Source organism: Gossypium hirsutum, chromosome D05, assembly GCF_007990345.1.
Source record: "Gossypium hirsutum isolate 1008001.06 chromosome D05, Gossypium_hirsutum_v2.1, whole genome shotgun sequence".
NCBI lineage: Eukaryota > Viridiplantae > Streptophyta > Magnoliopsida > Malvales > Malvaceae > Gossypium > Gossypium hirsutum.
The window spans coordinates 48,976,724-48,988,507 of record NC_053441.1 but is presented as its reverse complement, the minus strand read 5'-3'; the positions used below and the strand labels follow the sequence as shown (position 1 = coordinate 48,988,507).

At 35.7% G+C, this 11,784-nt stretch overlaps 1 non-coding gene across 1 annotated transcript; it reads right to left on the bottom strand.

Annotated features, from left to right (window-relative positions):
• Positions 1-853: 853 nt before the first annotated feature.
• LOC121218075 (small nucleolar RNA R71) lies at positions 854-960 on the bottom strand. Its single transcript, XR_005914340.1, has one exon. It is a non-coding gene; the product is annotated as a small nucleolar RNA R71 (small nucleolar RNA).
• Between the last annotated feature and the right edge of the window lie 10,824 nt (positions 961-11,784).

Below are 11,784 nucleotides of genomic sequence, written 5' to 3'. Positions count from 1 at the left end.
GTGCATTGGAACTTTTATTATATTTTTATTTATTTTATTTAGTTAAATTCCAAGTTTTTTCACCTCCTCAAATCAAAATATTTTTCGTCACCATAGTGTTTTAAAGTTGCATTCATATATAATTCTTTTCACAGTCCCTGTAGGTACGATAACTCGACATTTACTTGTTGCGATTGTGTACACTTGCACATTTCCGTCGTTCCAAGTTTTTGGCACCGTTGCCGGGGATTGTTTTAAAAAGTCATTATTTGTGAATTTGTAAGTTTTTCATTTTGGTTTATTTTTCTGTGATTATTTCATGTGTTTATGAGTATTGACTAAATTATCGATTTACTCCCTGTAGACCCTCAGATTGAATGAACTTTTTGACAGCAAAGAAGACAAACAAGTTAGAGAAGGACCGAAGGGATGAACCTCTAAAATTTGAATCAAGGAAACGGAGCAAACCCTGCTCAAAATCCTATCCTTATTGCTGATGATATGGATAGAGCTCTAAGATAGTCTGTCGTGCCAGTGTTTCATGATCTTAATCTGGGTATTAGGAGACACAAAATTGAGGCACAATAGTTTGAGCTGAAGCCAATCATGGTCTGGATGCTTTAGACAATGGGACAATTCAGTGGGATGCCTACCAAAGATCCTCACCTGCACTTAAGACTGTTTATAGAGGTGAGTGATTTTTTTCAAGTTAGCTGGAGTACCCAAAGATGCATTACGATTGAAGGTATTCCCATATTCGCTAAGGGACAGAGCTCGAGCCTGGTTAAACTCATTGCCACCAAATTCAATTTCCACATGGAAAAAGTGAGCAGAAAGATTCCTCATGAAGTATTTCTCGCCTAGCAAGAATGCCAAGTTGAGGAACGAGATCACTGCTTTCCAATAAATGGATGATGAGTCCTTGTATGAGGCATGGGAAAGGTACAAAGGATTATTACGGAAGTGCCCTCATCACGGAATCCCACATTGCATCCAACTTGAGACATTTTATAATGGTCTCAATGCACACACGAGGATGGTAGTGGACAATTTTACTAATGGTGCTCTCCTTTCTAAGTCTTATAATGAGGCTTATGAAATCATTGAGAGGATTGCCAGCAACAATTATCAATGACCAACCAATAGAGCAGCGTCAGGTAGACGAGTTGTTGGAATACAAGAAGTAGACGCTCTTACTTCACTCGCTTCTCAGGTATCCTCAATATCCTCAATACTTAAAAATTTTACCACTAATAGGTTTAATAGTTTTGTAGCACAGCCACCGAATCAATTTGAAAATGTAGGCTGTATCTATTGTGGGGAAGGAAATTTGTTCGAAGAATGTCCATCGAACCCAGAAGCCGTGTATTACATGGATAACCAAAACCAAAATCGAGGAAGGCAAAGACTGCAATCCAATTTCTATAACCCATTGTGGCGAAACCACCCAAATTTTTCCTGGAGTAACCAAGAGGCTGGAACTAGTAACACTTACGCCCAACTTAGTCTGACCCAGCCACTTGGTTTCTCCCAACAAGTTCAGAAACCAACCAAAGCTGAACTGTCCAATAGCTTAGAGAACCTATTGAAGGCATACATGGAAAAAATGACGTCGCTCTAAGAAATTTGGAGAATCAAATGGGCCAGCTTGCAACTAAACTTAAAAACATGACCACAAGGTGCTTTACCAAGTGATACAGAAAATCCGAGGAATCTTGAGAAAGAGCATTGTAAAACGTTGACATTGAGGAGCAAAAAGACATTAGAGCTCAACATTGTCAAACTTGAAAAGAAGTCAGTCGATGCTCAAGACTAGAGGATGTTCAACCAAGTGTTGAAAGTCCAATTTCACTGGAACTAGAATCTGTAAAATTTGACAAGGTAACTTCAGAACCAGCTAATTCTGATCAACTAACAACTTTGTTAGATGTCGAATTGCCACAGAAGACAAATCAACCAGTTCTAGTAAAGAAGCTTCCATCACCCTACCCTCAAAGACTTCAAAGCAAAAGCATGAAATTCAATTCAAGAAGTTCCTAGACATACTCAAGCAACTTCATATCAACATTCTGTTGGTTAAAACACTTGAACAAATGCTGAACTACGTCAAATTCATGAAGGATATCTGTCAAAAAAATGAAGACTTTAAGAATTTGAGACGGTAGCCCTGACTAAGGAATGCAGTGCGTATCTTCAAGACAAACTACCCCAAAGTTGAAGGATCCTGGATGTTTTACCATACCTTGCAACATTGGAGCAATATATTGTGGTAAGGCACTATATGACTTGGGTGCAAGTATAAACTTGATGCCTATATCAATATTAGGAAGTTGGGGATAGGTAAAGTTAGACAGGCCTACTACGGTTACACTTCAATTAGCAAATCGATCCTTAGCACATCCAGAAGGAAAAATCGAGGACGTATTGGTACGTGTAGACAAATTTATTTTCCTACTAACTTTGTGGTTCTAGACTTTGAAGCAGACAAAGAAGTGCCAATCATCCTAGGAAGACCTTTCCTAGCAACGAAAAGACCCTTATTGATGTGCAAAAGGGCGAACTTACTATGCGTGTTCAAGATGATCAGGTAACATTTAATGTTTTTAAGTCAATGCGATTTCCTAACACAATCGATGATATTCTGCAGTGTCTGATTTAGAGGAATTAATCATGGAAAAGGAACTCAACTATGTTGAGGACCCATTAGAACAAATTTTGACATCAGACCTTCCAAATGATGAAGAGGAGGATGAATACTTAGCTTTGCTAGAAGCTAATCAAAGGGGATTTAATCCGCAATCTCATTTTGAATCTTTAGAGTTAGAGAATAAGGATTATGCCCAACCAAAAGCGTCAATTGTGGAGCCACCTAAATTAGAACTGAAGGTACTTCCCTTACATTTAAAATATGTTTATTTAGGTAATGCTTCTGCTTTGCGTGTGGTTGTTTTAGTGGAATTAACCGTTGAGCAGGAAGAGAAACTCATCATAGTATTAAAACAATTCAAGAAGGCTATCGGATGGACCATATCCGATATTCATGATATTAGTCCAAAAAAGAAAAGAAAATGGAAGTTTCGGATGGTGTTAAGAGGTGAAGCAGAGAGGAGATAAGGCCCTCGCTACAGTGCATTCAATAAATTAAGCTCCGGGGGAGCCCATCTTCAAACCCATTGGCTAACGTGATCTCCCTTCAAGGGATATCACTAATCACTCAAGGGGTTTATAAGAATCTCTAGAATCACTTAAGGAGTTTCTCAAGGGGACTCTATTGGGTTTTCTCTTTGGGGCCCCAAGGGCATCTTGGAAATTGCTTAAGTGATCACTGAACCTCTACGAAGTGTAGGATTGTCTGTATGAAGGCATAAGATCATCCTGGAAGATGGTGAAAAAGGGACGATTGATGGATAACGAAGACTGAACCCCATTATAAAGGACGTGGTGAAAAGGAAAATGATCAAGCGGTTAGATGCGGATATAATTTACCCTATCTTAGATAGTTCGTGGGTAAGTCCAGTCCAGTGTGTGCCAAAGGAAGGAGGTATTACAGTTATTGAAAATGAGAATAACGAGTTGATATCGACTAGAACGGTTACGGGATGGAGAATTTGCATTGATTACCAGAAGTTGAACAAGGAGACTAGAAAGATCACTTTCCTTTGCCATTTTTGGACCAGATGTTGGATAGACTCGCGGGGCGAGAATTACTATTTTCTCGATGGGTACTTGGGGTATAATCAGATTACAATAGCACCAAAAGATCAACATAAGACAACATTCACCTGTCCCTACGGTACATTTGCATTTAGACGCATGCCATTTGGTTTATGTAATGCACCTTCTACATTTCAAAGATTTATGATGTCTATTTTACTGATATGGTTGAGAAATACTTGGAAGTCCTTATGGATGATTTTCAATATTTGGATATACATATGATGATTACCTAGCCAATCTAGCCAAGGTACTAAGGTGATGCGAAGAAACAAACATTGTACTCAACTAGGAAATGTGTCATTTCATGGTAAGAGAAGGTATTGTTCTAGGGCAACGGATAACAAGACATGGAGTCACGGTAGATAAAGCAAAAGTAGACGTTATTAAGAGTCTACCACCTCCAACATCTGTAAAGAGTGTCAGGAGCTTTTTGGGCCACGCCGGTTTCTATCGAAGATTTATCAAGGACTTCTCCAAAATTGCTAAACCTTTATGCAAATTATTGGAGAAGGACACGATGTTCAAATTTGATGAAGGGTGCTTAAAAGCTTTCAAAGATTTGAAGAGTCGATTAGTTTCGGCACCCATAATTGTCACACCAGACTGGGTTTTGCCATTTGAATTTATGTGTGATGCAAGTGACTTCGCGATAGGAGCTATCATAGGCCAGTGAAGGAACAAAGTTTTTCATCCCATCTACTACGCAAGTCAGACTCTGACAGGAGCTCAACTAAATTATATGGTAACAGAGAAAGAGTTACTTACTATTATTTTGCTGTTGACAAGTTTAATCCTATCTTGTAGGTACCAAGTGACTGTCTATACGGACCATTCGTAATTAAGTATTTACTTTCCAAGAAAGACGCTAAGCCGAGATTGATTGATGGGTACTTCTACTTCAAAAGTTCGATCTAAAAATTCAAGATGAAAGGGAGTAGAAAACCAAGTAGTAGACCACTTTCCAGATGGAGCCACAAGAAAGGAAGCTCCACTTATACCATTTAGGAGACATTCCAGATGAACACATACTTAGGGTAAATCATGTCCATAATACCCCTGGTTTGTTGATATTGCTAACTATTAGCTTGTGTTTGATGTCGATTGATAAGATGTATCATCAAAGAAAAACGTTTCTTCATAGTGTGAAGTACTATTTCTGGGAAGAGCCATACTTGTTTAAAAAGTGTGGAGATCAAATGATCAGAAGATGCGTGGCAGAAGATGAAGTACATAAGAATCTATACCATTGCCACTCAGCTCTCAGTGGAGACACTTCGAAGGTACACGTACTGTGGCCAAAGTATTGCAAGCTGGATTCTTTTGGCTAACACTATTAAAGACGCATATGCTTACGTAAGGAGCTGTGATTGATGTCAAAGGGTGGAAACGTCACCAATAGAAATGAGATGCCTTGAACAAACATCATTGAGGTAGAATTAGTCGATGTTGGGGTATTGACTTTCTCGGTCCTTTTCCTCCGTCTTTGGTCACAAGTACATATGGTAGCAGTAGACTATGTGTCTAAATGGTTGAGGCTGAGGCATATCCGACAAACAATGCTAAGGTTGTGATGAAGTTTTACAGAAGCATGTGTTCACAAGGTTTGGAACCCCAAGAGCCATCATTAGTGATGAAGGGTCCCATTTTATGAACAAGTGACTGAAATTGTTACTCAAAAAACATGGAGTGAAGCATAAGGTGCCACAACTACCAGCCACATACGAATGGGCAAGTGAAATGACAAAAGTGTAAGTGTACACAATCGCAACAAGTAATAAAGTGACAAGTAAATGTCGAGTTATCATACCCACAGGGACTGTGAAAAGAATTATTATGAATGTTATTTAAAACACTTTGGTGAAGAAAAATATTTTCTTGAAGAAGGTAATTAAAAACTAAGATTTTAAACTAAGTGAACTAAATAAATAAATCTCAAATGCGCGATTCAAAATACGATTTTAATCAAGATGACATAATTGTGTTAGATTAATACATTTCTTAATTAGAATATTAAACTCATGTTTATATTGTTACGAATAAGCTCATTGTTACGAATAAGCTCATGGCAACTCGGTAATTTGCTAACTTATGAACATACTCACCTACCAAAATCCATTATCTTTGACTATATCCCTATGTCAATTCAACCGATTAAACAAATCTTAATAGGCAAATATGTTATTGCACATACATACTTATTAAATCGAAATAATCTCTTGTACATATCCTATGTCAATCAAACAATTAACTTGATTAATAAGCACATAAAAGACTATGTGAGGTAACAAAGTATCCTTACCTTGAAACAGTTTAATCACAATAATCTGCAAGTTATGCAAGGCAAATGTATCGTCAGATACCGTTGCTAATCTAACCCTCAACTACCTTAGATGATTAAAGATGCACTGATTAAGTACCGTGTCCATTAATTACAATTTCAATCCGTTTAAATAATTAATTCATTAGTTACCTAACAGTTGTAATGCAAGAAAACTTAGTCATGATTTTACTTAATTAAGCATTTTACCGAGGCCTATAACAACATAAAACAATTTCAATAATTTTAACAAACGAAATGCAATTAACCTAACACAAATTAAATTCAAGCTAAATTGATTAAATTAACCATTCCAACAACATAAATATCATAGGTATGTTCAGCATAACAACAACAAAATTAAAGAGATAGGGAACAAGAATCAAATCCGGTGTTTTTCGTGGCTTGACTAGTTGCTCCATTTCCTTCCATGTCCTCGTCGACCAAGCTGATATGAACACTTAATGCTGCTCCAAGTAGCTATGAATGCCCCTTTCCCAAGAGGAAAATCGACAAGCGAGCAAGGGAATAGAAAAGAAAAGAGAAAGTGGAGAGAAGAGAGGCAATATGGAATGCTGAGGTGTGTTCTAAAATGACTAGCCTAAGGGGTTTTATAGCTGAAGAGGCTGCTAAAAATAGCTTCAGCCAAAGAGCCCTCCCTTGGCCGGCCATACATATGGCAAGGTTGATAGTTCAACTTTACTAATTAGGCTTGGGGAAAATCTATAAAGCCACCAATTGTGGAGGGTTTAAATGCAACTTGAACAAGACTTCAAGGCCTCTTTGCAAGCTTAAATAATCAGCTAATAAACTGATTTGAGTCAGCTCTTGGACGGTTTTGGGCTGTCCATTTCGTTGTCGATTCGGTTCACTCGGTTCAGCTCAACTGGACCACTTTTCATAATTAATTAATAATAATTATTAACCCAAATTAAATTGGATATAAATTAGAATTAATTATATTATGAATTAATACATATAATTTGGCTCTCTTAGGCTAAAATTTAGTGTCTCGATACTCAAATTGTCTCTCAGTTGTGCTTCTAGTAGTGTCTGCCTAGTCATTTTTCGTCCTTTGTGCAAATCTGTTGAAAATAACCAAAAATTCATCAAAATTAATTATAAAATTAACTAAAATTAAACATGTTCATATTTAAGTGCGCTTTAACTATTTGTAAAAATTAATTATTTTTTCGACAAGAATTTTATCGAAACTGTATGATTTTAAGTGAAAAGGTATTAAAAATGTGTAAATTTCCATGTTCCCAGCAAGCTGAACTGGCAAAAAAAGAGATCAAAGGCATACTCGAGAAGGTAGTTTGCCCGAACTGACGAGATTGGTCCAAAAGACTGGATGATGCTTATGGGCCTACATGACAGCATACAAGACACCTTTAGGGATTCACCCTGTAGGTTGTCTTTGGGAAAGCCTTCATCTACCCTTGGAGTTAGAGCACAAAGCTTACTGGGCCCTCCAACAACTCAACTTGGATTTTAAGCTTATTAAGAGAAACGGATGCTCCAACTCAATGAGTTAGAAGAATTTCGAATGTTTTCATACGAGAATGCGAATTACTCAAGGAAAGACTTAAGAGATGGCATGACAAGCACATTCAGGTTCGAGAATTGAAACAAGTCAGCAAGTCTGTTATTCAATTCCAGATAAGGTTTTTCCAGGTAAGTTAAAACACATTGGTCTGGTCCATTTATGATTCACTGAGTTATCCATATGGAGTTGTCAACTTCAAAGTAAGGAAGGTAATTTTGAGTCAATGCTCAGCGGTTAAAACCTTACTAGGGGATAAAATTGAACAAGATCAAATCTCGTTCATTTATCATATATTAATTTTCTCTGTTTCTTTTAAATAAATGATTTAGGGTATATTTTCGGGATTAGTATGTTTAAATAAATTATATCTAGGATATTGGAACTTAAGCGGACCGTTTGTGACCCCCAATCTTTCCTGGAAATTGATTTTAACATAATCTTTCGAGAAATATCCCCTAAATGGAAAAATAAATCTGTATTTTCAAATAGAAGGGACAATTTGATCCAAGTTTAAATTGTAACTCAATTTCAAATTTCCTTAAGTCTAGGTACTTAATTGAATTATTTTCAAAATTTGTTGCTCTTTTGTAAATATTAAAAAATTATATGTCTCTTTTGTAAATATTTTCAAAAAGCATGTAGAATAAATGTTTTTAATTTAATAAATAAGGTGATAATAATTCATAATATTATAATAGATATATTAATTATTATCAACTTTGCATAGAATTAGGATTAGTTTAAATTGATCATATTTTATTTAATAAGTTTTTTTAATAAATTAATAGCAAATAATAATATAAATTATATTAAATATTAGTTGTTGTTAACTTTATGTAGAATTAGAACTTAGAATATTAATTATTAATTGTTCTAAGAATTCAATTAAATTCCTACTCCCCCTCACTACAAATTAACCCACTTTCCATTTTCTTCACTCATCACCCATTAAACCAACCTCCATCCCACCAAGTACTGAATCACCTAATACCGGCAGCTCCCAACACTCTAGCCGCAACACCGCTTGGTAGCCCCATTCGGCCGCAGCTCACCCCGCACACACCAGCCCCTATCACGCGCTACACGTCCTGCTCTACGCATATCGTGCTACTCCTAGCTCCACTCGTGCGCCCCACGCTGTTGCCCACTCAACATTGCTGCCTTGGCCCACGTAGCTCTCACGCCAAGCCTTACTGCTCTCTCGCACATCTGCCCACACGCCCATCAGCTTCCCAGCATCCGTGCAGCGCACTAGCCTTTTACTCATACCAACATCCCACACATAGTCGATAACCCTCCAACCATCCTAAATGACCTCTTTGATTTATAATTATTTTCTTAGAGTTTATTTTATAAAAGTGGTAAGATAAATTTTCTCTAAATTTAATTTATTTAATTATTTAATTTATTTAATTATTAATTTATACTAATTAAATTTTTGAAAAAATATTTGTTTCCATATTTGTTCAGGTTACATCTTGCAAAAATAGTGCCTCTGCTCAAATGACGAATCACAAATAAATTTCACTGTGAGGAAGCCAAATCAAGACACAAAAGCATTTCAAGATTCAACAGATGCATCTAGAGAAAGGCTTTACACTGAAGAAAGCAATTATATTGATCTCATGGCGCACATTCGTCAGGTTCTGAAGCTCTCAATTGGGAGTTGTTTTGTGAGAAAAGACCTAGTGTGGATAAGAGTTAGTTCATGAATTCATGCGAATTTAATCTCAAGCGAGTTAACGTAATTCTGTTCGTGGAGTCAAGTACCAATGACCTCAAACGCTATTAATGAATTCTTTGAATTACCTAATTTGAAAACGACGAATACCTCCTTGATGAGAAATATTAAGCCTGAAAATCTGCAAGAAATTCTCGAGAAACTTACAGTTCTAGGTTTAAGTGGACTGTGTCAAAGCAATAAATTCACACTTGTCGCAAAGAATATTTGACACCACTAGTAAAGTATGGTTCTATTCATCGATTCAACCTTATGCCTATTTCACATGGGACTACAATTCATTAGAGCGAATGGTCTATTATACTCGATTTAACTGGAAAGACATTGATGTGGAAAAATCATACTGAGAGAAATGTGGAATTGTGCCACTAGACGTTCTGGTCCAACTTACTTCCCCTTTATGATAAAAATTTTGTGCTTGAAAGCTAAAATTCTTGCAAACGTAAAGAAACAGTAAGCTAGGGCACAATCATAGATGTGACCTCTACCGGATAGCTGGAAGACTCTGTCCTATAACAACGAGTTGAAGAAAGCGAGGATCCCGGAAGAAGAAAAAAAATCCACAAATGAACCAATCAAACAACTAAAATCCTGATAAGCAGAACAATGGAACCAGCACCAAACTGATTCTCAACCAAGTCAAAGCTCAATCCTCGCCAGATCCGTGATGAGCTACAAAGTTATGGAACACAACAATGCAACAAAACTCGAGATATTCAAAAAATACGGGATGACTCAATGAAAAGGGCTCTTACGAAAATATACAATGACCGTTTATTTTTGTGCCTGAGTTTCTAGAATTCACATTTGAACCATGGAGTCCGCTATCAAAGAGGGAGCGAAAGCAATTCATGCAAAAACAAAGACGATGGAGCAAAAAGATAAGTCGAATTCGGAAGGATCTGCAAATAATAAAGGGGGGACCTTGACTTTATTTTATTTCGTTCTTATTTATTTAATATTTAGGGTTAGGATATTAGAAAATTTTTATTTTCACATAACGAAAACAAGAGGTGGAAATCATTAACAAAAATGAACAAGTTGCAAGTTAAAAGTGTGACAATGAATATACATGTCTACGATTGATCAAGAGAGCTGGCACTTAAGTAGTCAAAAATTGACTAACCCCCTCTTTGCTAGAACCTACCTGTGTAAGTATTTTATGCACTTTTAACAATGAGGATATTGTCACCTATGTAGGGGGACGAAAATGAAATATCACCAGAAAAATTTCTTTAAAGGGATGAAAATTTTGGTCAAAAATTGAATTTCGGTAAGCCAATAGAAAACTAATAAAGGAGAGACTAAAATTTTATAACCATATGATTAATTAGAAAATAGTCGGAAATATAGAGATCATATATGGGTTGTTCAAAATGAAAATAAAGTAAAGCAAACCAGCACATAAAATCTTTAGTTCCCTAGGAATTCTTTGAAAATAAGTTTGGGGGAGTTGAAAAGAAGTATCAAATGCTCAAAAAATTTTAGTACATACCATAAAATGCTCGTAAAAAAGAGAGAGCATGTGTACTCGAAAGAAATAGATGTACAAAAATCATATGAAAGCAAAGTAAGTTGGTGTATTGAAGGTAATTTATTTTGAAGGTCCAATTGAAGTTGAGTCTAGGGTTTTTTAGCCTAAATTTATCTATCTTTTACCTACCCCTAGCCTAGCCACATTACAACATTTTAAAAGACCTATTGATTCAAGTTTCTATGCTATCTACATTAGTGGAGAGAAATTGATATATTCAACATATGAAGGCATAAATTAAACTTGATTGCAGCTTAATCTTGATTAAGGAAATAAAACCAAATTGGTAGGGATTTAACATGTCTTTATTAGGAAGCATTTAGTCTATTTTTTGCTATCATAGTAATAATTGAGATTAATTTGAATGATATGTATACATAAGTAGCATAGATATAAAATTTCTTGTTTTTGAGCATAAGTATACTAAAATCATGGTTTTAGGAAAAATGTGTTCTGAACAAATTTTTCAAAGGGTTTTTTCGAGAAATTCTTTTCAAATTTGTGCATTACTCGGGATGAGCAATGATTTAAGTTTGGGGTGTGGAAACACGAAAATATACACACTTTTTCATGCCCTTTTTCACTCAAATTCATGCAACTTTGGTAAAATTCTTGTCGAAAAATATATAATTATTACAATAATTATTTTTTACTTAAAATATTAACATGTTGAAATTTAATTAATTTTATAATTAATTTTTATTATTTTTGATTATTTTCGACAGATTTTGCACAAAGGGCGAAACGACTCGACAGACATTGCTAAAAGCACAACCGAGAAGCAATTTTGAAGCATCAAGGCGAATTAATTTTTAGCCTAAGACAGTCCAAATCATGTGTATTAAATCATAATATATTAAATTTAATCTTAATCCAATTTAATTTGGATAAATAAAATTATTAATTAATTATGAAAAGTGGCCTAGTTGAGCTGAACCGGAAAACCA